The following is a 25,398-nucleotide window of genomic DNA, read 5'->3' as shown; positions in this document are numbered from 1 at the left end:
AGGAGAGAGCTATGTCACAAAACGAAGGAACATCAAAGGCGACAATGCTTTTATCTGACACAGGAAAAAATGGGGGAAAATGGGAAAAAAATCATGGTACAGATTTCCCGCTGCAATATGTTTTCTCCAGAGCCCATTACTGAAAATGACGTTATCGGGAACTACAATAGCAAATGCGATTCGTTATTTCCAGCTTTGTGAGAAGCGCTGCAGAGGACTCTATTGAAACTGCGATACCTTTATATGAGCTGGCAGTGCCAACATCATTTGAAAGTCACATTTGCAATGCTACTATGACCAGCCTCCAAACACAGAACTTCCCCATTCGGTTATCCTGAATTTAATTTTTATTGGTTTCCTATATCACTTCAGCATGGACAGGGCCTGGTGCGTTCCCCATCCCTGGTGAGTGCTGTACGTCTTCTACGGTCTAGCACATCCAAGAAATCACCATCTGCCTCAAGTTTGCTTGTCCTACTCTATAGACATTCCGCTTATTCGTTTTTCTGTTTAAAAATTCCATACAGGACAGATAAGTTTTGGCGTTCTTAATTTTGGGGATGTACATACAAACATGCAAAGAAGTGCATACTAAAGAACATCGCGTGATCACCTTTTGGAGTTGAGTAATTTTAAAAAGCTGAAGAAAGTGTGACTGCTGCACAGAAATGTCGAAATATACTCCAACATACACCTTAAAAATGCTGGAAAAGTAAAATGCAATTTGGGTAACAAGGAAAATGGACACGTCCAAAATAAAATCGAAGAATAATTTAAAATGGTTTACTCCACTACCTTTTATGCATTAGTAATGAAATCATCAGCGTTCTGCCGAAAACTAAAAACCAATATTAACAATTAAAGATATAAAGAAGAAAAATCATAAATCATTTGTTGAACGTATCATATTGATGACAAATTTGCGTTAGATAACTTTATTACGTTTCTGTCAAGTGGCACAGAGGGTGAATTATGGACACTAGAAGTAGAAGATAGATAACATACTTGTGTTCAGAAGTCTTCATTCAGGTCAGCCAACAGCTCCTCACTTTGTTTTAGAAGTGTGACTACTATGTAAATGACTAATAGCAGAAACAATTAGTGAAGGAACTGAATGGACGGGCAGTGATACAGTTAATAAAGGATGGTACAGTAAGGGTATTTAAATCCAGAACATTCTGTTCAATTTATCTGTTGCTCTAAATACGGCACATAGAATGCGGAGGTAAGCAGATATGTAATATGTTTTGAAAAACTCAACAATAAAGGTTTAATAGAGATATCAAGGGACGAAAAAATAGCACATTACAACAGCGAAAGAAGGCTGGCCCTAGGCAAGTGACTTTCTAGGACTGAATTGTAAATTAGACAAACTAGAGAGAAATATTATGAGAAAAAAATGTATCCAATAACATGCACGAAGCATGGAAATGATAAAATATATAGAAATATAAAAATAACAGAAATAATAATGACAAGAGGAAAACAGTTGGAAAGGGAGTTAACAAACAGTTTAAATCGAGGAGTGAAGAGAGATATAGAAATACAGAATATAAAAGAAGAATAAGCAGCAGAAAGAAATGTTTTTGGAAAGGAAGAGTGAGAAGTCAAGATTAAAAAATTTAAGACGGTCAGTTAAGCGGATTGTGACGAGAAAAAAGGAGAACTGTAAAAGTCATTGCAGAACGAAATGTTACACTAGCCATCCTGTCGGCAGCAAAACAGTACGAAGGACGCTCTGTAAGGAGGGAATTACAGGGCGTGGGCTGAGTGGGGGGATGAAACTCTGTGTAGTCCCAAATCACCCACACGTTTAATATGTTCACACCGGCACTGAGAATTGTGTTTATAGCCGTGGGGCGGCACACGTGTTCATGCTTTCCTTCATCTGAGGGCGCTGCTTTTCCTGCGTTCACCGCGGTGCAGCAGTCGTTGGCAACCGTCAGCTCGCTGGCTGTATCCGGCCCGCGATTGGTTTCAACCCGGCCCGCGGAAGAAATTCAGAAGGTTACTCCTAATTGTTTGTCGTCTGCGACTGCCTATCTCATTGCTGTATTTTGTTTTTCTATTCTGTTTAGTATTAATATAAGTAAACTATTCAGTCCGCTGTGGACGTATTATTACACTGCAATTGTTCAGAATGGTTCAAATGGATCAGAGCACTACGGGACTTAACATCTGAGGTCATCAGTCCCCTAGACTTAGAACTATTTAAACATAACTAATCGAAGGACATCACACACAGCCATGCCCGCGGCAGGATTCGAACCTGTGACCGTAGTAGCCGCGCGGTTCCGGACTGAAGCGCCTAGAACGGCTCGGCCATAACGGCCGGCCTTTGCTAGCGGCGTTCCCATAGTTTGCAACAGTAGTTTCTTAGGCAGTGACTGTCAAATGTCGTAAGTGAAGATACAATGTTCACGACGCGCAAATAGATATAAACGTCTGAAGAGAGAGTGAACAGAAAATGAATGCACCCTCAAAAACGCCGTTTTTTAAGAGTAATTTGTTGGCGCGGTGGGTCGGGAACGGAATGTCATTCACATCGGTGCATTACTCAATAAACGTTAGCGTCACGGGCGCTGTAGTTTTGACTTTAGGCACTAGTACAGGTGCAATCGCGTCATGTGACGACGCGACCCCCAAGCTTAGGTAAGGGAGTGAGTGAGACCTAGAGATCACCAGAGGTTGCCCTCCCCTGCCCTACGGTACATTTTAATATACCGACCTTTTATTTTGAAAATCGCATACAGATAAAATATAATAATTTTACACTAAATTAGTCAAAAATCATGTACACTACTGGCCATTAAAATTGCTACAGCAAGAAGAAATGCAGATGATAAACGGGTATTCATTGGACAAATATATTATACTAGAACTGACATGTGATTACTATTTTCACGCAATTTTGGTACATAGATCCTGAAAAATCAGTACCAAGAACAACCACTTCTGGACGTAATACCAGCCTTGATACGCCTGGGCATTGAGTTAAACAGAGCTTGGATGGCGTGTACAGGTACAGCTGCCCATGCAGCTTCAATACGATACCACAGTTCATCAAGAGTAGTGACTGGCGTATTGTGACGAGCCAGTTGCTCGGCCACCATTGACCAGACGTTTTCAATTGGTGAGAGATCTGGAGAATGTGCTGGCCAGGGCAGCAGTCGAACATTTTCTGTATCCAGAAAGGGCCGTACAGGACCTGCAAAATGCGGCCGTGCATTATCGTGTTGAAATGTAGGCTTTTCGCAGGGATCGAATGAACGGTAGAGCCACGGGTCGTAACACATTTGAAATGTAACGTCCACTGTTCAAAGTGCCGTCAATGCGGACAAAAGGTGACCGAGACTTGTAACCAATGGCACCCCATACCATCACGCCGCGTGATACGCCAGTATGGCGATGACTTATACACGCATCCAATGTGCGTTCACCGCGATGTCGCCAAACACGGATGCGACCATCATGATGCTGTAAACAGAACCTGGATTCATCCGAAAAAATGACGTTTCGCTATTCGTGCACCCTGGTTCGTTGTTGAGTACACAATCGCAGGCGCTCCTGTCTGTGATGCAGCATCACGGGTAACCGTAGCCATGGTCTCCGAGCTGGTAGTCCATGCTGCTGCAAACGTCGTCTAACTGTTCGTGCAGATGGTTGTTGTCTTGCAAATATCCCCAACTGTTGACTCAGGGATCGAGACGTGGCTGCACGATCCGTTACAGCCATGCGGATAAGATGCCTGTCATCTCGACTGCTAGTGATACGAGGCCGTTGGGATCCAGAACGGCGTTCCGTATTACGCTCCTGAATCCACCGATTACATATTCTGCTAACAGTCATTGGATCTCGACTAATGCGAGCAGCAATGTCGAGATAGATAAACCGCAATCGCGATACGCTACAATCGGACTTTTATCAAGGTCGGAAACGTCATGATACGTATTTCTCCTCCTTACACGAGGCATCACAACAACGTTTCACCAGGCAACGCCGGTCAACTGCTGTTTTTGTATGAGAAATCGGTTGGAAACTTTCCTCATATCAGCACTTTGTAGGTGTCGCCACCTGCGCCAACCTTGTGTGAATGCTCTGAATATCACAGCATCTTCTTCCTGTCGGTTAAATGTCGCGTCTGTTGCACGTCATCTTCGTGGTGTAGCAATTTAATGTCCAGTAGGGTAATATCTCATTTGTACAAAAAGCTCTCTCGTTGAAATGTCACGCAAAAATTGTATTCACATCTCTTCGTTGCACTCGACCGATAGTTAACACATCATACGTTGTGTACTACCGGTAGCACACCTAATTGGTTGTGTTTCACATCATCGTGTCGAAGGATTTAGCGTGAGCCACTGGTCATTACCGCTGCCCTATGAGAAGATCTAGAGTGAACCACTGGTGGTACACACCTCTCTAAGGGAGGATCTAGAATGAGCCATTGGTCATGCCGCCCTAAGGGAGGATTTTGCGTCTGCCGCCGGTGATATACGCTGCCTTTGGGAGTATCTGCCATGAGCCAAAGGTGGCAAACGCTGCCCATGTGGGAGGATCTAGCGTGAACGTGTCACTAATGTATTCTTCCTACTGTACTGTGTACGCACGACACGTAATATTTCGTTATTTTCTATCCTTACTGATACTACAATTTTAATAACCAGCAATGCAGTTAAGTTGAAGCGTGGAGGTCACATGCAAAGGAAGGACACAACTGATTATTTTCAGTTAGTAATGTACACTATGTGATCAAAAGTATCCGGACACCCCCAAAAACATACTTTTTCATATTAGGTGCACTGTGCTGTCACCTACTACTAGGTACTCCACATCAGCGACCTCGGTAGTCATTAGACATCGTGAGAGAGCAGAATGGGGCGCTCCGGGGAACTCACGGACTTCGAACTTGGTCAGGTGACTGGGTGTCACTTGTGCCATACGTGAGATTTCCACACTCCTAAACATCCTTAGGTCCACTGTTTCCGATGTGACAATGAAGTGGAAACGTGAACGAACACGTATAGCACAAAAGCGCACAGGCCGACCTCGTCTGTTGACTGACAGAGACCGCCAACAGCTGAAGACCGTCGTAACTTCTAAGAGGCAGACATCTATCCAGATCATCACACAGGGATTCCAAACTGCATCAGGATTTACTGCAAGTACGACAGGCGGGAGGTGAGAAAACTTGGATTTCATGGTCGAGCGGCTGTTCATTAGCCACACATCAGGCCAATTACTGCCAAACGACGCCTCGTTCGGTGTAAGGAGCGTAAGCATTGGACGATTGAGAAGTGGAAAAACGTTGTGTGGAGTGAAGAATCATAGTACACGAAGTGGTGATCCGATGACGCCGGCCGGAGTGGTCGAGCGGTTCTAGGCGATACAGTCTGGAACCGCGCGGCCGCTACGGTCTCAGGTTCGAATCCTGCCTCGGGAATGGATGTGTGTGATGTCCTTAGGTTGGTTGGGTTTAAGTAGTTCTAAGTTCTAGAGGACTGATAACCACAGCAGTTAAGTCCCATAGTGCTCAGAGCCATTTGAATCATTTTTATCCGATGGCAAGGTGTGGGTATTGCGAATGTCTTGTGAACGTCATCTGCCAGCGTGTGTAGTGCCAACAGTATATTCGGAGGCGGTGATGTTATGGTGTGGTCGTGTTTTCCATGGAGGGGGCTTGCACCCCTTGTGTTTTGCGTGGCACTATCACAGCAGAGGCCTGTATTGATGTTTTAAGCATCTTCTTGCTTCCCACTGTTAAAAAGCAATTCGGGGATGGCGATTGCATCTTTCAACACGATCGAACACCTATTCATAAGGCACGGCCTGTGGTGGAGTGGTTACAGGACAGTAATATCCCTGTATGGACTGGCCAGCGCAGTCCTGACCTGAATCCTATAGAACACCTTTGGGATGTTTTGGAACGCCGCCTTCGTGCCAGACCTCACTGACCGACATCGATACCTCTCCTCAGTGCAGCACTCCGTGAAGAATGGGCTGCCATTCCCCAAACCTTCCAGCACCTGACCGAACGTATACCTGCGAGAGTGGAAGCTGTCAAGGCAAAGGGTGGGCCAACACCATATTGAATTCCAGCAATACCGATGGAGGGCGCCACGAACTTGTAAGTCATTTCCATCCAGGTGTCCGGATACATTTGATCACATAATGTACAATGGACATTCATGAAGTGTTAAAAGGAATGGTAAGATGGTAGTTTTAATACTAAAGTTCACAAAATAATACTGCATGTACTAGCGATGCCGAATCTCTATCTTCCGGCCTTTATTCTGTAGAGCGATCCACAGTGTTGGTTTGGTCACATTGTTGTGAGGAAAATTTTCCGGCGCTGCTGTGAGCGTTTCGTCTAGCTCTCGCCCGCTCCCTGCCCAGGAGGAACAAAGGGGAGCAGGCGGTCCGCTTCTCACGGGTGTCAGCAGCCTGGGCTAATAGAGAGTTCGCGCGGAACACCCAGACCGGGGCGCCACCGCGTAATGATGATGGATGCGAGCGAGCGCGCTAGCTGAGCGCAGAACTTGGCAGGCGGCATCCGCACAGGCGCAACAGAGTCTTCCCTCTGGGGCTACGCTGATAGCTCCCCAGCCTTCCAGCACGGGCTGCGTGAAACGTTTCCGACTGTAGGAGCAACGCTCCTCCCCATCCCCCAGTACGTTATAAAACTCCATCACTGCGCGTAGCCAATGTAAGCACACCGGGGAAGAAAAAAAAAAAAAAAAAAAAAAAAATTATCTTACAAGGAGACAGCACGACCGTGGGGTCGGGGATTTGTCCGAAATTTTGTGCGGTGAAAGAGAACCCCCAACACCTCACGTGGTTAAAATATTAGGACGCACTACCCGGAAAATCCCGAGAAAAATCGATCCAAAGTTTCTTAGGTGCCGTATGAGTATAAAATGTTAGTCCATTCCCGAGTCGCTTTTTGGCCTACTGGTTAGCTCTCGGACCCTTACGCCAGAGGTCTCGGGTTCGATTCCTCCTCGCGCACTTTTTTTTTTCATCTGCTGCTTGCAAAATTGCAGCGCATTGTTACAGGAGAATCGTGAAAATAATTCCCGGGAAGATTGTATAAAAATTCATTCTATAATTCACCATCGTCACCAATATTCCGAGACATGATTCAATATTCCTGGTTTGCCTCAAAATTATCAGAAACTCAAAACATTTTCGTAAATGTTAATGGGGCATGTTTTTGTACAGATTTATTGCAAACGCCCTGTGATTGTAAAAAATCCGCTTTTATTTGTTGAGCAAGATGTCGCAAAAATTATTGCTTTGTTTTTTTTACGGTAATTACCACTGCGGTTCTTGCTTATAATTATTATATGTATAAAAATTGAATGTTTCCCAATCGACTTCGTTATTCTGATTGAAAACCCAATGTTTTTTCCTCATATACTTTACAATGAAAAATGGAAAACCAACCGCCATGAATTGTGTTGCTGGACATAAAGAAAATAATTTTTATTCAATAATGTAACTAATTTGTTAAAGATAATGTATGTTTGGGAAACTTTCTAAATAATTGTTGGAATAACAAAAGAAAATGAAACAGAAGAAAAAAAAGTGCCAGAGAAGGAATCGAACCCGAGCCCTCTGGCGTAATAGTCCGAGACCTAAACATCTAGGACAGACGGCGGCTCGGCAATTCACTAACATTTTATACTCATATGGCACCTAAGAAACTTCGGATTGATTTTCCCGGGATTTCCCGAGTAGTGCGTCTTAATACTTTAACCACGTGAGGTGTTAGAGGTCCTCTTTCACCACACAAAATTTCGGACATATCCCCGACCCCACAGTCGTGCCGTCTCCTTGTTAGTCACCTTGGAAGGCATCACGTTAATACCGCGGAACAACGCCCCCAGACTTGATAAGGCTCTCAGTTCATAGACAGAGATAATACGCAAGTTTCTCTTGGTGTGTCATATGCAGCTGACGATACTCAATGATGATTAGATCTCACAGACTTACCAAATTTCGGGGAGGGTCACCCACTGCCCGAAATAATCCCAAGCCATTCGCACAGGATTAAGATAGGTGATTCAATAGGGCAGTCGATGTGAGACATGCTACCTCATTCTTCATCGTCTCAAGAAAGTATGTGTGCAACCTTGTCAACATCGGTGTTGTCATCTTGGCAGTACTTGGTCACCGAGAACGTTGCAGTAAACATACTCGTTCATCTAAAGAATTACATTTTCTTGGCGACCTACTGAACCTCAAATATACCTTCGATAAGGATAGATGCGGAAGTAAAACTAAGATGTGTGCCAAGGCCGGAACTTGACCTGGGTCTCCTGCTCCCTAAGCAGATGTGTTATCTACTGAACTACTCTCGCACTGTGGCTATCACAGATGAAATGAGGTGTATTAGGGAGGGCATAGGGCATTGGATTAGAGTAGTCTGTGCAGCTGAGTTAGCCACAATGTCAGGGTGGTGTAATGGATAACACACCTGGCTAGTAAGCAGGAGCCGCGCAGGATTAGCCGAGCGGTCTAAGGCGCTGCAGTCATGGACTGTGCGGCTGGTGCCGGAGGAGGTTCGAGTCCTCCCTCGGGCGTGGGTGTGTGTGTCTGTCCTTAGGATAATTTAGGGTAAGTAGTGTTTAAGCTTAGGGACTGATGACCTTAGCAGTTACGTCCCATAAGATTTAACACACATTTGAACACATTTGAGTAAGCAGGACATCCAGTTTCAAGTCCCAGTCTTGGCACAAAATTCATTACTTCAGCTTCTATTCTTATCGAAGATCCTCATTCATCTCCACGGTATCCCAGTTCATGGTATGAAAAACACCCCCATAACATCATAGAACCACCTCTGGCCCGAAGTACATCCTCGACGCACTGAGGGTTACATACCTCTTTGGGTCATCGCTGCACTCGACACCTTGCATAATTTGAAAAGAGGCAACATCGCAACTCGTCGGACCACACTAAGCGCTTCCAGTTAACTGCTCTTCAGTTTCTGTGTTGCCCGGTCCAGTGAAGACATGAAGCTTTATGTGCAACTATCAGCTATGACCTTTTGCGTGGTATCTGTCTCCATTAAATACAGATTCCTTCACGATGGTCGCTCGGGAGCCATTTGAAATGGACTTGCATTTACTGAGAGTAACAATTCCTATCGGAATTAAAAGGAAGATCAGCGTTGGCCGTAATATTGATGGTTTATTGATAGCAAAATCGATTTTCAATCACATAGTGATCATCTTCAGTGCTGTTGTGTATAAATTAAATGGTTCAAATGGCACTGAGCGCTATGGGACTTAACTGCTGAGGTCATCAGTCCCCTAGAACTTAGAACTATTTAAACCTAACTAATCTAAGGACATCACACATCCATGCCCGAGGCAGGATTCGAACCTGCGACCGTAGCGGTCGCGAGGTTCCAGACTGAAGCGCTTAGAACCGCTCGGCCACCCTGGCCGGCGGTATAAATTAAACTCATAGGCACTGGTATCAAGTTATTACCAGTCACCAAAGCTGAGAAACGATCACAATAACTCAAGTTGGGCCCGGATGCATGCAGTGATATTGTTAGGAAGGGTATCACACAGTCATAGTATGTTCTCCTGAGGTAAACTAGCTCAAGTTGATTGAATTTTCTCATTATGGTAGTACTGAAGAGCGATATGTTTTAATTGTTAAAAAACTATTCAAAAGCCAAGACCGCAATAAATATTTTTTATTCAAGACAACCGGTTTCAACAGCCTTATCTGAAGATGACAGCTAAGACTGTTGAAACCGGTGGTCTTGAATAAAAAATGTGTAGTGCGATCTTGGCTTTTGAACGGTTTTTAACAACCGGCTCGATTTATGAACAGCCATCGATCTTGCTGCCCGAGGCAGCATCTCAACGTCAGTTCACAGGTACGCGTGCAGTGTGAGGACAAGCGCTGTCCTATTGAAATACGCGTCATAGGTCTCATGAGGGGTATCACATGAGAAAGCAGTACGTCTGTGACCTTCTGTTATGCCCGTAAGACGTTCCCGGGTTGGGACAGTAGAAAATTCCTTTGATTTAATAATAATATTTAATTTTGCGTAAGCTGGAACATTGGTTGTAGAAAATAGGAAACAGAAGCTCGTTATCAAATGATAACAAAACTGATTCAGCTGTCGTTGGGCAGGAACGAGAAGTCAGTTACTGTATGATTGAGCTTCGTGTTGGGTCCACAAATGAATTGCCAATTTTATAGCATTACTGATTTTCGACGCGGCTGTCTTTTGGGTTACTTTATGTACTGTAGCATTTCGCTTGAGTTGGACTGTCATAAAAACGTCTGAAAATAAAATTCTGTAACTTCGAAATCAAAGAAGTGAATTAAATATTATCAGTAACAAATCTGCGTAGATTATCCAAGAACAGTACATCTTTTAATTGGTTTTTAAATTTTCGTATCAGTTTCCTGTGAATTGCGTAGGAGCCCTGTTCATTATTACGCAGCTTGGGCTCACATTGTCTCACGAAATCTAATAAATTACAGTAAATTAAATTAGCAACGTCCCTGACTATACAGCGAAGACCTATCACATTCATGTGAGACAGTGTGAGTGTAATTAAGCTGTAGATAATCTCAACCCAAGCGAGGATCTTTGGAAACAGCTATGATCTATATACCGCGTCAAATGTAGCTACAGTACTGTTGGCGAAGGATAAATAGAAGAAAAGTCTTCAAAAACATGGTGACACACTTTCCTAAAAGAGCTAAAAGTTGTTGTTACGACAAATGTCTGACCCGCGTAACAACGATAAGAGATGCAGGTAATAAATTTACTTATGAGATTACGAAGTGTGATTAGAATGTCATCGCAGTCTCGATCTGTCACGGTGACCCTGCAGCACACGTCCCGCAATCGCCTCACACGGTTATTTCTAACCTGCTCCAGTCACGCGCAGGTCTGTGGACAATCGATGGCATCGGAAACGATATCGAAAGGGAACTGCTCAACGACTTATTTTACGGCATCCTGTGCCGCGCAGCGCCGCGATGTAACATTTTTACCTGTCCGCAATAAAGTATTCGGCACTTTACGTCGGCCGTCCGCCGGCCTCTGGCGCCATATAAAATTCATCGTTTTCCAGCCTGTTGAATATACGACCAGCAACTTGGCAACGGGTTCCCGGTAATTTCCGGGGGGTGCGGGAATCCTAGGGTAGTCCGCTACAAGAATCCGGAATTCCGTTGAATTCTTTTTGCCACCACTTAATGTAATATTATTGTGTATATTTAGGCCTAGTTGTGCGTAAAAAGTGACTACTTACTCCATTGACTTAATTGTTGTATCTTATGGATCGAAAATGCATGTGACTTTCATCACAATACACTTTGAAGTTGACAGTGGCGATATCATGTATCCTCTGCAATGTTATTGCGGAACGAACGGTTTCGCTAAATATGCTGACACCATGCAAGCTACGAAGCTGGTAAGGTCGAGAAATAGCTGGAGTTCGGCGACGTCAAAAAGTGTCTTCGGATCGAACAAATTATAATTGGAGAAAAGTGGATATAAAACCTGAATCAAACATTTTCAGTTTAACTGAATCTTTCTTCATTTAAATTTGTGTACGGTGGCTTTTTAAGATAGTAATTACAAGGAGGAAGATCAAGTAGAAAAAATTATCATCCTCTTGTGCGTCAAGTTCAGAAATTAGGTGATACTGGGCTCTAACCTATGGTATTCTGCAACAATACAATAAACTATCAGAAAGGCAGGTCCACAGTTATTCACATGTCGTGCATCATCAGCTTAGTTATATTTTTCCTCAGTACCTAATCATCACTTTCTGTCTTCTCTAAGGTGGAATTCCTATTTTTCTATAAAAGTTCATAACTTGAATATCACTATCGTATTTCCGAGTGATGAACTTCTAACCACCACAATCGAGATAAGTACAGGGATGCACGCAAAAATGATAGAAATTCAGGTAGGAAGAACTGTAACTGGGATAACTTCCAATCAAGTTAAATTTCAACTTTGCGACCCCCGCTCCCCCCTAACCTTCTGCCACTATCTCTCATATTTCGTTTAATCCTCATCACTTCTTGGACTTTTTATATGTTTATTGAGACCAACATGACATTACAACGAAGTAAGAGTTGCCGATGTCAGTTGATATTTTTTGTATGATACAATTCAACACGTGGGAAATACACAGTTCAGAGTCTTATTACTTGCAACAATAACGCGATTATTTTTTCACTCTGTCATTGTCGATCAACGCGAAACTGTAACAAACAACAACAAACTCAAAAGAATGGTTAAAGGATAATTGTTTACGGTGTACCACAGTGATGTAGAGAAAATGGATAGGAAAAATTTGGTATAGGGCACTTGCGCTCCATCAAGTCGGGTAACATCCACACACTGACCTACATTAACCACTTAAACCACAGCGCATGCGTCATGCGTAAGATTTTCAATATTCTCTCTCTCTCTCTCTCTGCGCGAAAAATTTGATGTTAGAGAAAAAAAAATGAATACGAGCTTTGTTTCTGGGATACGCTTTCGCTAGAGGCGGCTGTTCTCGAGTTATTCAAGAAAATATTTAAAGGGGCCTTCAAATACGCTTCCACCAACACAGCCACCCCCTCCAAACCCCCCCCCTCCAAACCCCCACCCCCTTTCACTGGCCCAGATTTTTAGTATGTTGTTAATGGCTCTCCATCCTACCATTGTTCAAGAATTTGCGGCTATACGAATTATTTCACGTATGCGACCATTATTTGGTCTTCATTGACTGGGATAATACGCTAGTGGCTTAGTCACTACTGCGTTAACATTACCAATCAAACCTTTTCCGTGACGGTATTGAAAAAAGGCTTTTGTAAACGTTATGCATAAACTAATTACTTTTACAGTTCGATCTCAGCTTAACCGCTACCGTCATTATAGCAGCATAGTAAGAAGGCCATACAAAGGAAACGATATGATGGTTAATTTTGTGCAATTAAAATTCACAACACTGTAGGATAAAATTTAAACAAGAGTCAATTTTACCATATGTAAAAGCGCAACTAATCCTGTGTCTAATAATAGCCCAGTCAACGAACACCGATAATTGCCAACGTCAATTAAATTTACCAATAGCCTTGTAACTTAAGATGTTATTTTATTTTGTAGGTTACCAGTTTCAGCGTTTCACTTTGCCATCTTCAGATCCCATATGCACCTCTCCAAGTAAACGAAAATGTCAAAATGGTTCAAATGGCTCTGAGCGCTATGGGACTTAACATCTATGGTCATCAGTCCCCTAGAACTTAGAATTACTTAAACCTAACTAACCTAAGGACATCACACAACACCCAGTCATCACGAGGCAGAGAAAATCCCTGACCCCGCGGGGAATCGAACCCGGGAACCCGGGCGCGGGAAGCGAGAACGTTACCGCATGACCACGAAAATGTCGTATAGAGCCATAAACATCTGTATGTCTTGAATTCAATCATTACCCTAGTGCTTCATTCGAACACTTGATCGTGGCTTATGTTTTTTGTGTTATGCGGCTGTTAGTAAATTTCATTGACATTGACAATTGCTTAACCAGTAGATGTCCCCTGTCCACGATGGACCAACAGAGAAACCACAAAAATGGCCGAATAAATGAAATAATTCATGTAGTCGCAAATTTTTGTACTGTGGTAGGAAGGAGTGCCATGAACGAAGCATTAAAAATCTTAACCGAGGAGAAGTGAATGTGGGGGTGAGGATGTGTTTGATAAAAGGAATTATTTCCCGGAGTACGCCATACAGAAAATAAATAAAAGAAAAATCGTGACTGGAGGCAGCAAATGTCATATTGTAACAAACAAAACCATTGTATAAAACATTCTCGGTTTACTTGTCGCGTCAAATCTGCGTGAAATCTCGAACTTACGACGAAAGTCTGTACTGATTTCGTGAGGAACAACTGCTTGTCGTGGCTGTTGCTGTGGTGGCCAACGGACGGCTTGTGATTAGTCGTCGTAGGTCATTATTACGTCATGCTGCCAGAGATTGTCCCCATTAGGCACCGGTGATAGGTACAGTGCTATAGCAGGAACGTAAACAATTCAACGCATTTCTTTGTGTCTTCTCAGCGTCGAGAGCTAGTTTCCAAGCAGTACTACGATTATAGCTTCTGATTATAGCTTCTGTCCCAACTGAAGCTGTTCTCGCACATTCTGATTCCTACTGCTTTGTTAATCCTGGAACACTAAAGGTGGAGAGGGGCGGAGAGGGGGAATGATGCATTTCTACCAAACCACCCACATCTTATTAAAAGGAAGTTATAATTTATGGGCAATTCATTAGTTAATTACCATTATAAGATCTCCAATGGTATATTATCTACCAAATTAAGTACAAAATATCTTGTTTTATACCCTCTTGCGATTCTAAATTTTAAGAGGAATTGGTAATCTAGGGTCAATAATAGAATTCTGATACGTAGAAGCACGAGAAAAGATATCCCCTGACGTTACCTTTGCTGGTAGAAAGTTAAAGCATAACCCAAACCCCAAATATCTTGGTATTAAATTGGATAGATCGCTTACATTCAAACCACACCTAATAGATACTGCTGCTAAGATACGTACAAGAAATAATATTATTCAAAATCTCGCCAATACTAGCTGGGGAGCTGATGTACATAATCTGAAGATTTCTTCTGTAGCGCTGGTATAATCTGTTGCGGAATATTGCAGCCCTGTTTGGCTTAGCAGCAGCCACACGTCTAAAGTGGATACTCAACTGAACAATACCATGAGAACCATAACTGGGACCATTAAATCCACCCCACTACCTTTGCTTCCTGTTCTTTGCAGTATAGCTCCACCACATCTTAGGCGGCAAACCGCGTTAGTTAATGAATGGCGTAAAATCTCCTCCAATACCAACCTTCCAATCCATCAGGACATTGCCCCAAATCTTTCCCGACTAGACCACCATGGAGAACAGCTCAAAACCTTATGGCTACGTCTTACGATGCTATGGATTCATGGAAAAATGGTCTCAGACTGGACTATCCAAGAACTGCAATGAAATATCACCTGGTGGAAACCTACCTGGTACAGACCTGCCAAGAAGAACTTGGGTTATACTCAATAGACTCAGAACTGGTCATGGCAGAAGTGGCGAGATGCTCTGTAGATGGGGCATACGAGATTTACGACAGTGCGATTGTGGACATCCAGAGCAAACGATCCAGCACATCATTCAGGAATACCCTAAACGCGCGTTTAAAGGATCCATTCGAAAACTTTATGCAGCCTCCCCTGCAGCCGTCGAGTGGATGGAAAACTTAGACATAGAATTTTAAAGAGACTCTACAGATTCCATATATGTGATTACTGAATGACATTATAGCAACAATTTCTATATGATAATTTTATCTTATCTGTAACAAGTTACCTTATTGTAACAACCTGTGTATGCCTACTTTATCCTTAATTGAATGTCCATAAGACGAGACATTATTTATGTGTTATAATGTATGTTGCTTTTATCTTTATCTGTCTGTATGTATTTAAACATGAAACCATTTGTACTTCAAAACCACATACGCTAAATAAATAACGAGAAAAGATTTTATTTTACAAACATTATTCTGCATGTATTTGTAGTACTATTCAGCAACTGCTGTATTCCCGAAGTATCGATTTTTTAATGAGCTTTGTTCTTCACAGCGCCGGCCGGTGTGGCCGAGCGGTTCTAGGCGCTTCAGTCTGGAACCGCGCGACCGCTACGGTCGCGGATTCGAATCCTGCCTCGGGCATGGATGTGTGTGCTGTCCTTAGGTTAGTTAGGTTTAAGTAGTCCTAAGTTCTAGGGGACTGATGACCTCAGATGTTAAGTCCCATAGTGCTCAGAGCCATTTTCTTCACAGCAGTCATTAACGGTACGGTAGACTGACAGACATAGTTGCTACTGCAATGACATAGATTCCAGGGACTTTGAGACGGAGACTATTCTTCACTGAGTGCAGCACGACAGTCAGTTGTTCCAGTCAAAGACGGGGGAGGATTTTGTCAACAGTTCGATATTTTGGCCAGATTTTACTCAACAAGTGGCCTAGGATGATTTATTTATTTTTTTGCAGCCTTTCAACAACTATTCCTATAGGTACAAACAAAACTACGGCTAGTATAACACCTCAATTTAAAAAAAAACTTTCAAAAATACGGTGCTTTACGAAAGAAAATAATTTATGCCTGTGACCTAATAGGATACGTCTGCTACACCAGTGACCTAGTGCCACTGATTAAAATCCCTGCTACTCTTTTTCGCGTTGATTGTGGTGTCATAGAACAAGCATGGGCAACCTTTAGTGACCCACGTACGTAGTTCACTTACTTACTCAAGCTTGCGGGCTGCCTCGTCACGTGACGTGATAGCAGCACTCCTTGTGCACAGATTCAAAACTATAGCGTCCGTGACGATGTTTAACGGATAATGTACCGACATTAATGACTCCCCTTTCCAACACGTCTCGCCAACAAGTAACGCCTTAAAACAAGCATTTTTGACAGCACATTCTCCTCATCTTCAAATGTTTATATTTATTTGCACGTCCACGTCGTGATGTTTATATTTATTTGCAAGTCGTGAAAACTGTATCTTTATGTTCGACGTTTTACATTAGCTGTCTTAAGAACTTGCTTTGAAAAATTCTGCAACGCCGTTAGCAAAGAAGCAACATTCACGAGACGTAAGTAAATGTAAACTTCTGGGGATGGTCTGCGTGGCACTTCGGAATGTCAGCATGGAAAAATAAATATCTTTAAAAGCAACTGGTTGGAACTAATTCATTGTAAATTACCTTCAATTTGAACAGTTGAATTGTACAAATAAATCCGTAATGGACGGACTATTTTCCACCTTAATACGAGAAAGAATAGAAAAACAAAATGCGGCAATGAGATAGCCAGTCCCAGTCGTCAAAACGTTAGGAGTAAACCTGCGAATTTCTTCCGCAGGCCGGATTGAAACCAGACACTCGCCGGATCCGGCCCGCGAGCCGACGGTTTCCCAGCCGTGTCATGAATGAGAGAAAAAATAAATTTCATTTCATCTTCTGCTAATGGCCTAGCAAGACATGAACATTTGTAACGAGAGATTAAGTCTCCATTTTGCGTACTGCTCTTAAAGAGAAAAAAAAATTTCTGATCAGTACTACAAAAAGCAACGATATTATTTCATTCTTCGTGACATTACTACTACTTGCGGTGTACGTTGCAGAGAAGTATGCTTTATTTAGAAGAGGCTGCAGGTGAGCTTCAGTCTAACATGCTATCACTTTCTAAACAAATCCTAACTGTTGGCACTAGACTTTCAATAACTTTCATTTTCGTCTGTGTATGGATTTATTTTGCCTTTTCAACTTTGTCAAAGACAGAGTTTCATGCTACAGTTTACTGCGTATTCAGGTAATAGGATCTAATAGGAAGAGAGCGCAGTGTTGGCGGGGGGGGGGGGGAGGGTTGTTTGAGGGAAGAGACGTCATCGGTCTCATCGGATTAGGGAAGGATGGGGAAGGAAGTCGGCCGTGCCCTTTCAAAGGAACCATCCCAGCATTTGCCTGGAGCGATTTAGGGAAATCACGGAAAACGTAAATCAAGATGGCCGGACGCGGGATTGAACCGTCGTCCTCCCGAATGCTTGTCCAGTGTGCTACCACTGCGCCACGTCGCTGGGTAGAGCGCAGTGTCAGACGAGACAGCTAGCCTACAGGGCCACAGTCTAGACTCCCTCGCAGCACAGATATTCAGAAGTTGGAATGCTTCCACGTAGTTTTCGATTCTAGGCAGCGATGCAGGGCGCGTAGGGGTGCAGCCTACGCGATTCGAAATGGCACGTCAAAGAGTCTGGGGAAGACGGTAGTACTTGCTGACGCGTAGGCCGAATAGCACGGCGGCGCTGCCTATACTGCAGGGGCCGCTCGTTACTCGCTGTGAGCGGGGCGCAGCCGTCGTAACAGGTCCGCGGCGCTAATGACGAAATCGCACGCTTCGGCCGCGCCCGCCCTAACGATGCCCTCGCCGTTTTACTGTGCCATCGATCGGGCGCCGTTCCCTTCCGTCCCGGATCTGCTGCTGCTGCGAGCGGGACAAGGGGCTACCAGATCGCCGCCTTTTTGGGGGCGGTCACCCGTGACGACACGACCACTGGGTTAAGCGTTTCCTCTGCGGTTTTACAATCGCCGCCGCTGCCTCTCGTGTACGAAGGGCACGTAATGTTACGGTCTCCGACCACGTAAGTGAACTAATTTTAGAAATAAACAAAGAAAAGCTATTAAATGCAGCTGATATGATTTGGGTAACAGCCTGAAATTCAATGCAAAAAAGCAAGTGCAAGGAAAAAACAGTCAAACGTTTTGTGAAATATTTTGTCTAAAATTAATAAATAAAGTAGATTAGAGAAACATTTGCCGCTCACTTTGATTGACACTCGAAATAATCTACAGCATATGAGGCATGTCAAATGTTTCTCTAATCTATTTTATTTCGTCATTTAGACACATCATTTCACAAAACGTTTGACAGTTTGTTTCAAGTTTTTTGATGTTTTCGAGTTGTGCTCAATAAATATAAAACATATTTAAATTCGATCGGTGTGCTATTATTATTAAGGGTATGTAGATCAACAGAAAACAGAGAAATTTCAGTTCATGCTGTAATTTGGTATTTATTTTATTTTCTCGTCATGGAAGAAATAATTCCACAATTTCTGCAGCAATGTAACTTTTCATGTGAAAAATAGTCAGGCATTGAAGAGACATTTCATTAACATAACTAGCAGCAGCTGTTAGTGAAATATTTCAGTTTTTTCTCAACATGCTAGTTTTTCTTAATTAACCTCATTACTTTCAAGCAATTTTATTTTTATTTTTTATTTATTTTGCAAGAAAGGACCTCACGCTAGTCAGTTTGGTACAGCATTTGTCCAGTTTCTATTCTTTGTTTGGTTATGAAAATTTGGACAAGAATCCATTGTGTAATTTCTAAGGAGTCTTGTTTCCGCTGTGCTCAAATATTTGACCAAAAGAAGGAACTACATGAAGAAGCCAGATTTTGACAGATTAAGTAATCACACTGAAAGTTGACGAAATATTCCAAGAGTTCAGATGTCACATCACATTTTTATTAACATACATATGATTAGTTTTTAACATGTAGATTATCTGAATTTACCCCCGCACTTTATGCCCCTTTGTTTATTTTTCGACTACAAAAGCATCGAGGAAAAAGAAATTGTTAAGAAAAGTGTTGTTCTCAGCACAGTATCACGGAAGAAACACGTGTTTCGCGATTGTGAACCTTGCATCGTGTTCACACGATGAGAGCAAGACAGGAAAGTGAAGAAACCGAGCTATGGGGAGAGTCAGAGGACAGCGCCGGTCACAGAGGGATGGAAAAGAGAGGGAGGCTGGAGAGGCAGCAGCGAATGGGATGTAATCACGGCCGGGTGGCCGTGTGCATGACTGGTACGAATTAACGATCGTAAAAATCATGTCAAGGGTGCTTGGTTGGTTGGCTTATTCTGCGGAGGGAACCGAACAGCGAGGTCATCGCTCCCTTTGGATTAGGGAAGGAGGGGAAGGAAGTCGGCCGTGGTCCTTGCAAAGGAACCATCCCCGCATTTGCCTGAAGCGATTTAGGGAAATCACGGAAACCTAAATCAGGATGGTGGAACGCGGGTTTGAACTGTTGTCCTCCCGAATGCGAGTCCAGTGTGCTAACCACTGCCCGACCTCGCTCGTTTGTCGAGGGTGCAAGGGAGGTGCCAGTATCACGAGTCAAAAATGGGAAAGTGCTGTGTTCATTTCAATGTTCGCCGAAGTGTCTAACGTGATAGACACAGATGATGCAGTCGAACTGAGTCGCGCCGACGTGTCTATGGTGGCGACAGTCTAAGCAATTATTAATAATTTGTAACTCTATAAGGAATGTAACAGTTGGTTTCTTATTTAACAACCATCCTCTCATGAAAACTACGACAAAAATTTACAGTGATATCATCATGCCGCTATGACACGTCTATAACAGTCCCGGAAGCCATCACTTCGGCGACTAAAGGACAGATCAAGACACATTAAAAGGTACTAGCAATGGAATTCAATACTCATCAACAGACCTTGTATGTTGCAGATTATTTTACTATTATTGCACAACCAGATTTTAACAAAGTAAAGCCGGTCGCAGCCGAGTATTAAATGTTAATTACACGGCTGTAAACTGCAAAAAAATAAAATTTTGTGTTACAGGCAATATTATCGGTGCGAGGATAAAACCAACAATTTTATGTAAGTATGATTACAGATGGCTTTCAGTGCCAACTTCACATTCAGTAGGCCGCTCGGGGTAGCCGAGCGGTCTTAAGTGCCTTGTCACGGTTCGCGTGGCTGCCACCGTCGGAGGTTCTGATCCTCTCTCGGGCATGGGTGTGTGTTTGTGTTGTCCTTAGAGTAAGTTAGATTAAGTGGTGTGTAAGCTTAGAGACCGATGATCTCAGCGGTCTTGTCCCATAAGACCTTATCACAAATTTCCAAAAATTTCACATTCAGTAACTCCACTAGAGGTATAAGATGAAGTGGGAGTTCACCGAGGAAATGATTCCTAAAGCAACAAACCCCTTGAAAACCTTTCAGTAGAAGAGGAGTGAGAAGCAGGTATCAATTCTGATACTTTCTGTAAAATTGTTTGCCGGGCTGTGACTAGAATCCGTAACCTTACGCTAGCACGATTCATTATCACTACCCTTGCAAGTTTTACTTCCGCCATGGCATATTTTCCTCTTTCCAAACTTTGCTGCAGTTCTCCTACGTATCATTTCTTTAAACTTCTTTATCTCTGCAATTTTCTCTCTTCCAGGAATTCTAGTCCTGAAAGGTATGCACTAAAACTTCTGTGTTGTTTGGAAACTAGCAGAGAAGTACTTGCAGATGTAAAGCTGTGAGGGGACGTCGTGGTCATGCGTGGGTAACTCATTCGCTTGATCATTTTGGCGTAAAAAGCAAAGGTTTCGGGTTCCAGTACCGTCGCAGCAGCGTTTTATCGTCCAGGAGATTTGGAAGCAATGCTGGGGTCCATAGACAAAATGGCCCATACCACCAACAAGGGAATTGTTTAGTGGAGTGGGCGGGGTATTTATTACAGAATTCGGGTCAGTAATCTACAGATATAAATGGAAAAAGGTAGCAGGAAGGAATACAGCGATCTGGAAAACGTAATGCAAACAATATTAGGGTTTTACCAGCCCATCAACGTATAGATCATTAGCGATGGACCATAAGTTCCGATAGGACAAGACTGGGGAAAGAAACCGGCATTGTTGTTCTCAGAGGAACCGTGAAGCCAACCCAATGTATACCTTAATCGAAGTACGAAAACGTCAGAATGCCCAAGATCATATAGCGGAATCGGGTTTTGAACCACACTCCTCCTGAATGTTGGAACAGGGATTCAACCACAGCGTCATCTCGCTTGTAGTTATATGTAGAAGACGAAAAGCTTGTGGTATCTGTATGTATTTCATGAACGACCGAGCGATATGCCTGCCCTCTCGGGCGCTAAGCGTTTGAGGATAAGATCTTGCATGGCGTTGGTTATGGCCCTGCTGAACCCGTAAATTCCATATGAATATAACAATCGATGGAGCAGCACGCAGAAATATCGCGTGTGAATAAACATCGCCTTCGAAAGTCCACAATCCTCACGCAATAGAGTTTCGACGCGTGATTCAACAGATAACTCCATGCAATAACATACACGAACATACACATCATATATACTCAATACAGAATGAAATTTTGAACTGTAGAGGAGTGAACGCTGATATGAAACGTCCAGACAGATTAAGAGTGTGCCGGACCAGGTCTCGAACCTATGACCTTTGGCATTCGGGAGCAAATGCTCTACCGACTGAGCTACCCAAGAACGCCTCATGACTCATTCTAACAGCTTTACTTCTGCTAGTATCACATCTGCTATCTTGCCCGCGGAAGGCAAAGGTCCCGGTTTCTGGTCCTGGTCCGGCATACAAACTTAATCTGCCCTGAAGTTTCATACTCAACACATACACACAACATTTTAAAGTTTGTCTGGGGCAATGAAGGACACAATCGCTGAAATTAATTAAATTAGTCCCCCGCCCCTCGCATTTCCGACCAAGGTTTTCAGGAGGTTCCCTTTGTTTGTCAGGTAAATATGGAAACTGATAAATGACGACTATTTACACCCATTGGGAACCACTTCTGTCCCACTGCTAGCTCTTCGGGTACCGGCTGAAAAGGATCGCGACTCTATAATGGGTCGGATCTTTAATTAATAAATAAATAAACGTAAACATCACTCACGGATTAGGCCTTAGGCCTCGCCGGCCGGAATAGCCGAACGGTTCTAGGCCCTACAGTCTGGAACTGCGCGACCGCTACGGTCGCAGGTTAGAATCCTGCCTCGGGCATGGATGTTTGTGATGTCCTTAGGTTAGTTAGGTTTAACTAGTTCTAAGTTCTAGGGGACTAATGACCTCAGCAGTTGAGTCCCATAGTGCTCAGAGCCATTTGAACCATTTTTTGAAGTCCACCATTCATCGTCCTTAGGTTAGTTAGGTTTAAGTAGTTCTAAGTTCTAGGGGACTAATGACCTCAGCAGTTGAGTCCCATAGTGCTCAGAGCCATTTGAACCATTTTTTGAAGTCCACCATTCATCGTCCTTAGGTTAGTTAGGTTTAAGTAGTTCTAAGTTCTAGGGGACTGATGACCTTAGATGTTAAGCCCCATAGTGCTCAGAGCCATCCTTTTTCTCGTAGCCCTTCATCCGGCCTCACTAGACAGAGACATCCCGGAATCTATGCCTGTTCCTTCTGCACTTAATGCACCAACGCTAACCGCTGGGCTACGATGGGGCTCCAAAAGAAATTAATTAATTGGTTAATTAAGAGAACCGAAGCAAAACGCGCTCTGTTCACAAAGAAGCAAAATTCAAAGGCGGTTTCTGAATAAGAAAGCGCGTCGCGTAATCTTTCGTGACAAACTGGACGCAGATGGCGACAGTCCTACCTGATTTGTATGGCTATGCCGAAATGCTAATCATATGCATACCGAAGCACGTAGTACAGTTCATCGAGTCTGACGTTTGTTGCGCGCCACTTTCACGGTGTTGCAACATTAATGGCGAGCGTTGTATACTAGCCGTACAGTCAGTGCAGGTTCCCCTGTGTAGGGATGACGCCGAGGGCGGTTTGGCAGAGCGGCTGGGCAGACAGGCTCCAGCCGTACGAGAGGCCCCGGCGATCGTCGCCAGCGATCGATACGGCTGGCCGCTGCTGCTGCTGCTCGCTCCACGCTGCCGGCTGGTCTACAACGGCGCTGTTGTTCGCTGTCGCGAAATGTTGTCCGCTCCGGCGCCCGGCAAAAACAAAGTTGTCGCCACTGCCGCCGCCGGCGATCGATCCCTCCCCCACCCCCTCGTCGTGCCCCACTGCTGCTCTCGTGGCCTCCTCGGGCAGCCGTCAGCCCCGGAAAATATCGCCGGCCCGCCCACTGCTCGGCATCTGCCACAAAAATCGCCGCCACCTCGGCCGCTTCTTAATTACGTCTGCTAATGACGCGACTCGCCGTTGCGCCTGCCGCGGTGTCCATCACCCGCCCTCTGCCTGTCACCTCCACGGCTGCTTCCGCATCTCAACTCGGCACCTCGCCCCCACGTCTTCAAGGCTTTTAACCAAGATTTTTCAACTTGTTTCACTGTCCTAGTCGACGTAGGTATTGGTTCAGTACCATTTGGCGCGGTGTTATGAGGTGACCCGTGGAACAAATATCTGGAGTGGTAGGTAACAGCTAAGTGCTCGTAGTGAACGATTAACTAGAAGCGCAGTCCGAAACTTGGAGAAATGGTCGTAACCGCACAAGATCAGTCTAGAGTGGTTTTCGAAACAGGGAAAACCGTTAAACAAGGAATAGTCGTACCTGACGAGCCAATTAGGATCGATCGTCCGCCGTGTCTCCCTTTGCCTATGGCGCTATTACGCGGTACGGAGGGGCATGGAGTCAGTATCCTGCTCTCCCAGCCGTTGTCGTTTTTCTACACTTTGGACCCGTTACTTCTGAAACGTTACAAGCCGTCTGGCTCGCCACCTTCTGTTAATAAGCTAAAACTATCTGCTCACAGTCATGACGTGAGGCAATACTGACCCTACGACTTATCTTAGAAGCTCGATTAAGGAAAGGCAAACCCACGTTTCTAGCATTGGTAGACTTAGAGAAAGCTTTTGACAACGTTGACTGGAATACTCTCTTTCAAATTCTGAAGGAGGCAGGGGTAAAATACAGGGAGCGAAAGGCTATTTACAATTTGTACAAAAACCGGATGGCAGTTATAAGAGTCGAGGGACACGAAAGGGAAGCAGTGGTTGGGAAGGGAGTGAGACAGGGTTGTAACCTGTCCCCGACACTATTCAATCTGTATATTGAGCAAGCAGTAAAGGAAACGAAAGAAAAATTCGGAGCAGGTATTAAAATCCATGGAGAAGAAATAAAAACTGTGAGGTTCGCCGATGACATTGTAATTCTGGCAGAGACAGCAAAGGACTTGGAAGAGCAGTTGAACGGAATGGACAGTGTCTTGAAAGGAGGGTATAAGATGAACATCAACAAAAGCAAAACGAGCCTGCTATTTGGGGAACAAAGTAACTGATGATGGTCGAAGTAGAGAGGATATAAAATGTAGACTGGCAATGGCAAGGAAAGCGTTTCTTAAGATGAGAAATTTGTTAACATCGAGTATAGATTTAAGTGTCAGGAAGTCGTTTCTGAAAGTATTTGTATGGAGTGTAACCAATTATGGAAGTGAAACATGGACGATAAATAGTTTAGACAAGAAGAGAATAGAAGCTTTCGAAATGTGGTGCTACAGAAGAATGCTGAAGATTAGATGGGTAGATCACATAACTAATGAGGAGGTATTGAATAGAATTGGGGAGACGAGGAGTTTGTGGCACAACTTGACAAGAAGAAGGACCGGTTGGTAGGGCATGTTCTGAGGCATCAAGGGATCACCAATTTAGTACAAGAGGGCACCGTGGAGAGTAAAAATAGTAGAGGGAAACCAAGAGATGAATACACTAAGCAGATTCAGAAGGATGTAGGCTGCAGTAGGTACTGGGAGTTGAAGAAGCTTGCACAGGATAGAGTAGCATGGAGAGCTGCATCAAACCAGTCTCAGGACTAAAGACCACAACAACAACAATAGTCTTGACTGGAGATAGAAAGCACACATGATTCTCATTCACTTTATTTAACTCGGATTAAGGTACCTGATAATGAGTATTGTATTTGATAAAAAAAATTGCGGGTGTTACTTGACTGAACTAAAGTCGCTTAGGCCAAG

General features: G+C 43.7%; 1 protein-coding gene across 3 annotated transcripts in view; it reads right to left on the bottom strand.

Moving 5' to 3' along the window:
- Window positions 1-25,398, bottom strand: part of LOC126259233 (irregular chiasm C-roughest protein) — a 1,966,280-nt gene that overhangs the window by 662,457 nt on the left and 1,278,425 nt on the right. The window lies entirely within an intron of this gene.

The sequence above is a fragment of the Schistocerca nitens genome, chromosome 5 (genome assembly GCF_023898315.1).
Source record: "Schistocerca nitens isolate TAMUIC-IGC-003100 chromosome 5, iqSchNite1.1, whole genome shotgun sequence".
Taxonomy (NCBI): Eukaryota; Metazoa; Arthropoda; class Insecta; order Orthoptera; family Acrididae; genus Schistocerca; species Schistocerca nitens.
Note: the sequence above shows the minus strand (reverse complement) of the source record. Positions and strands in the feature narration are given on the sequence as shown.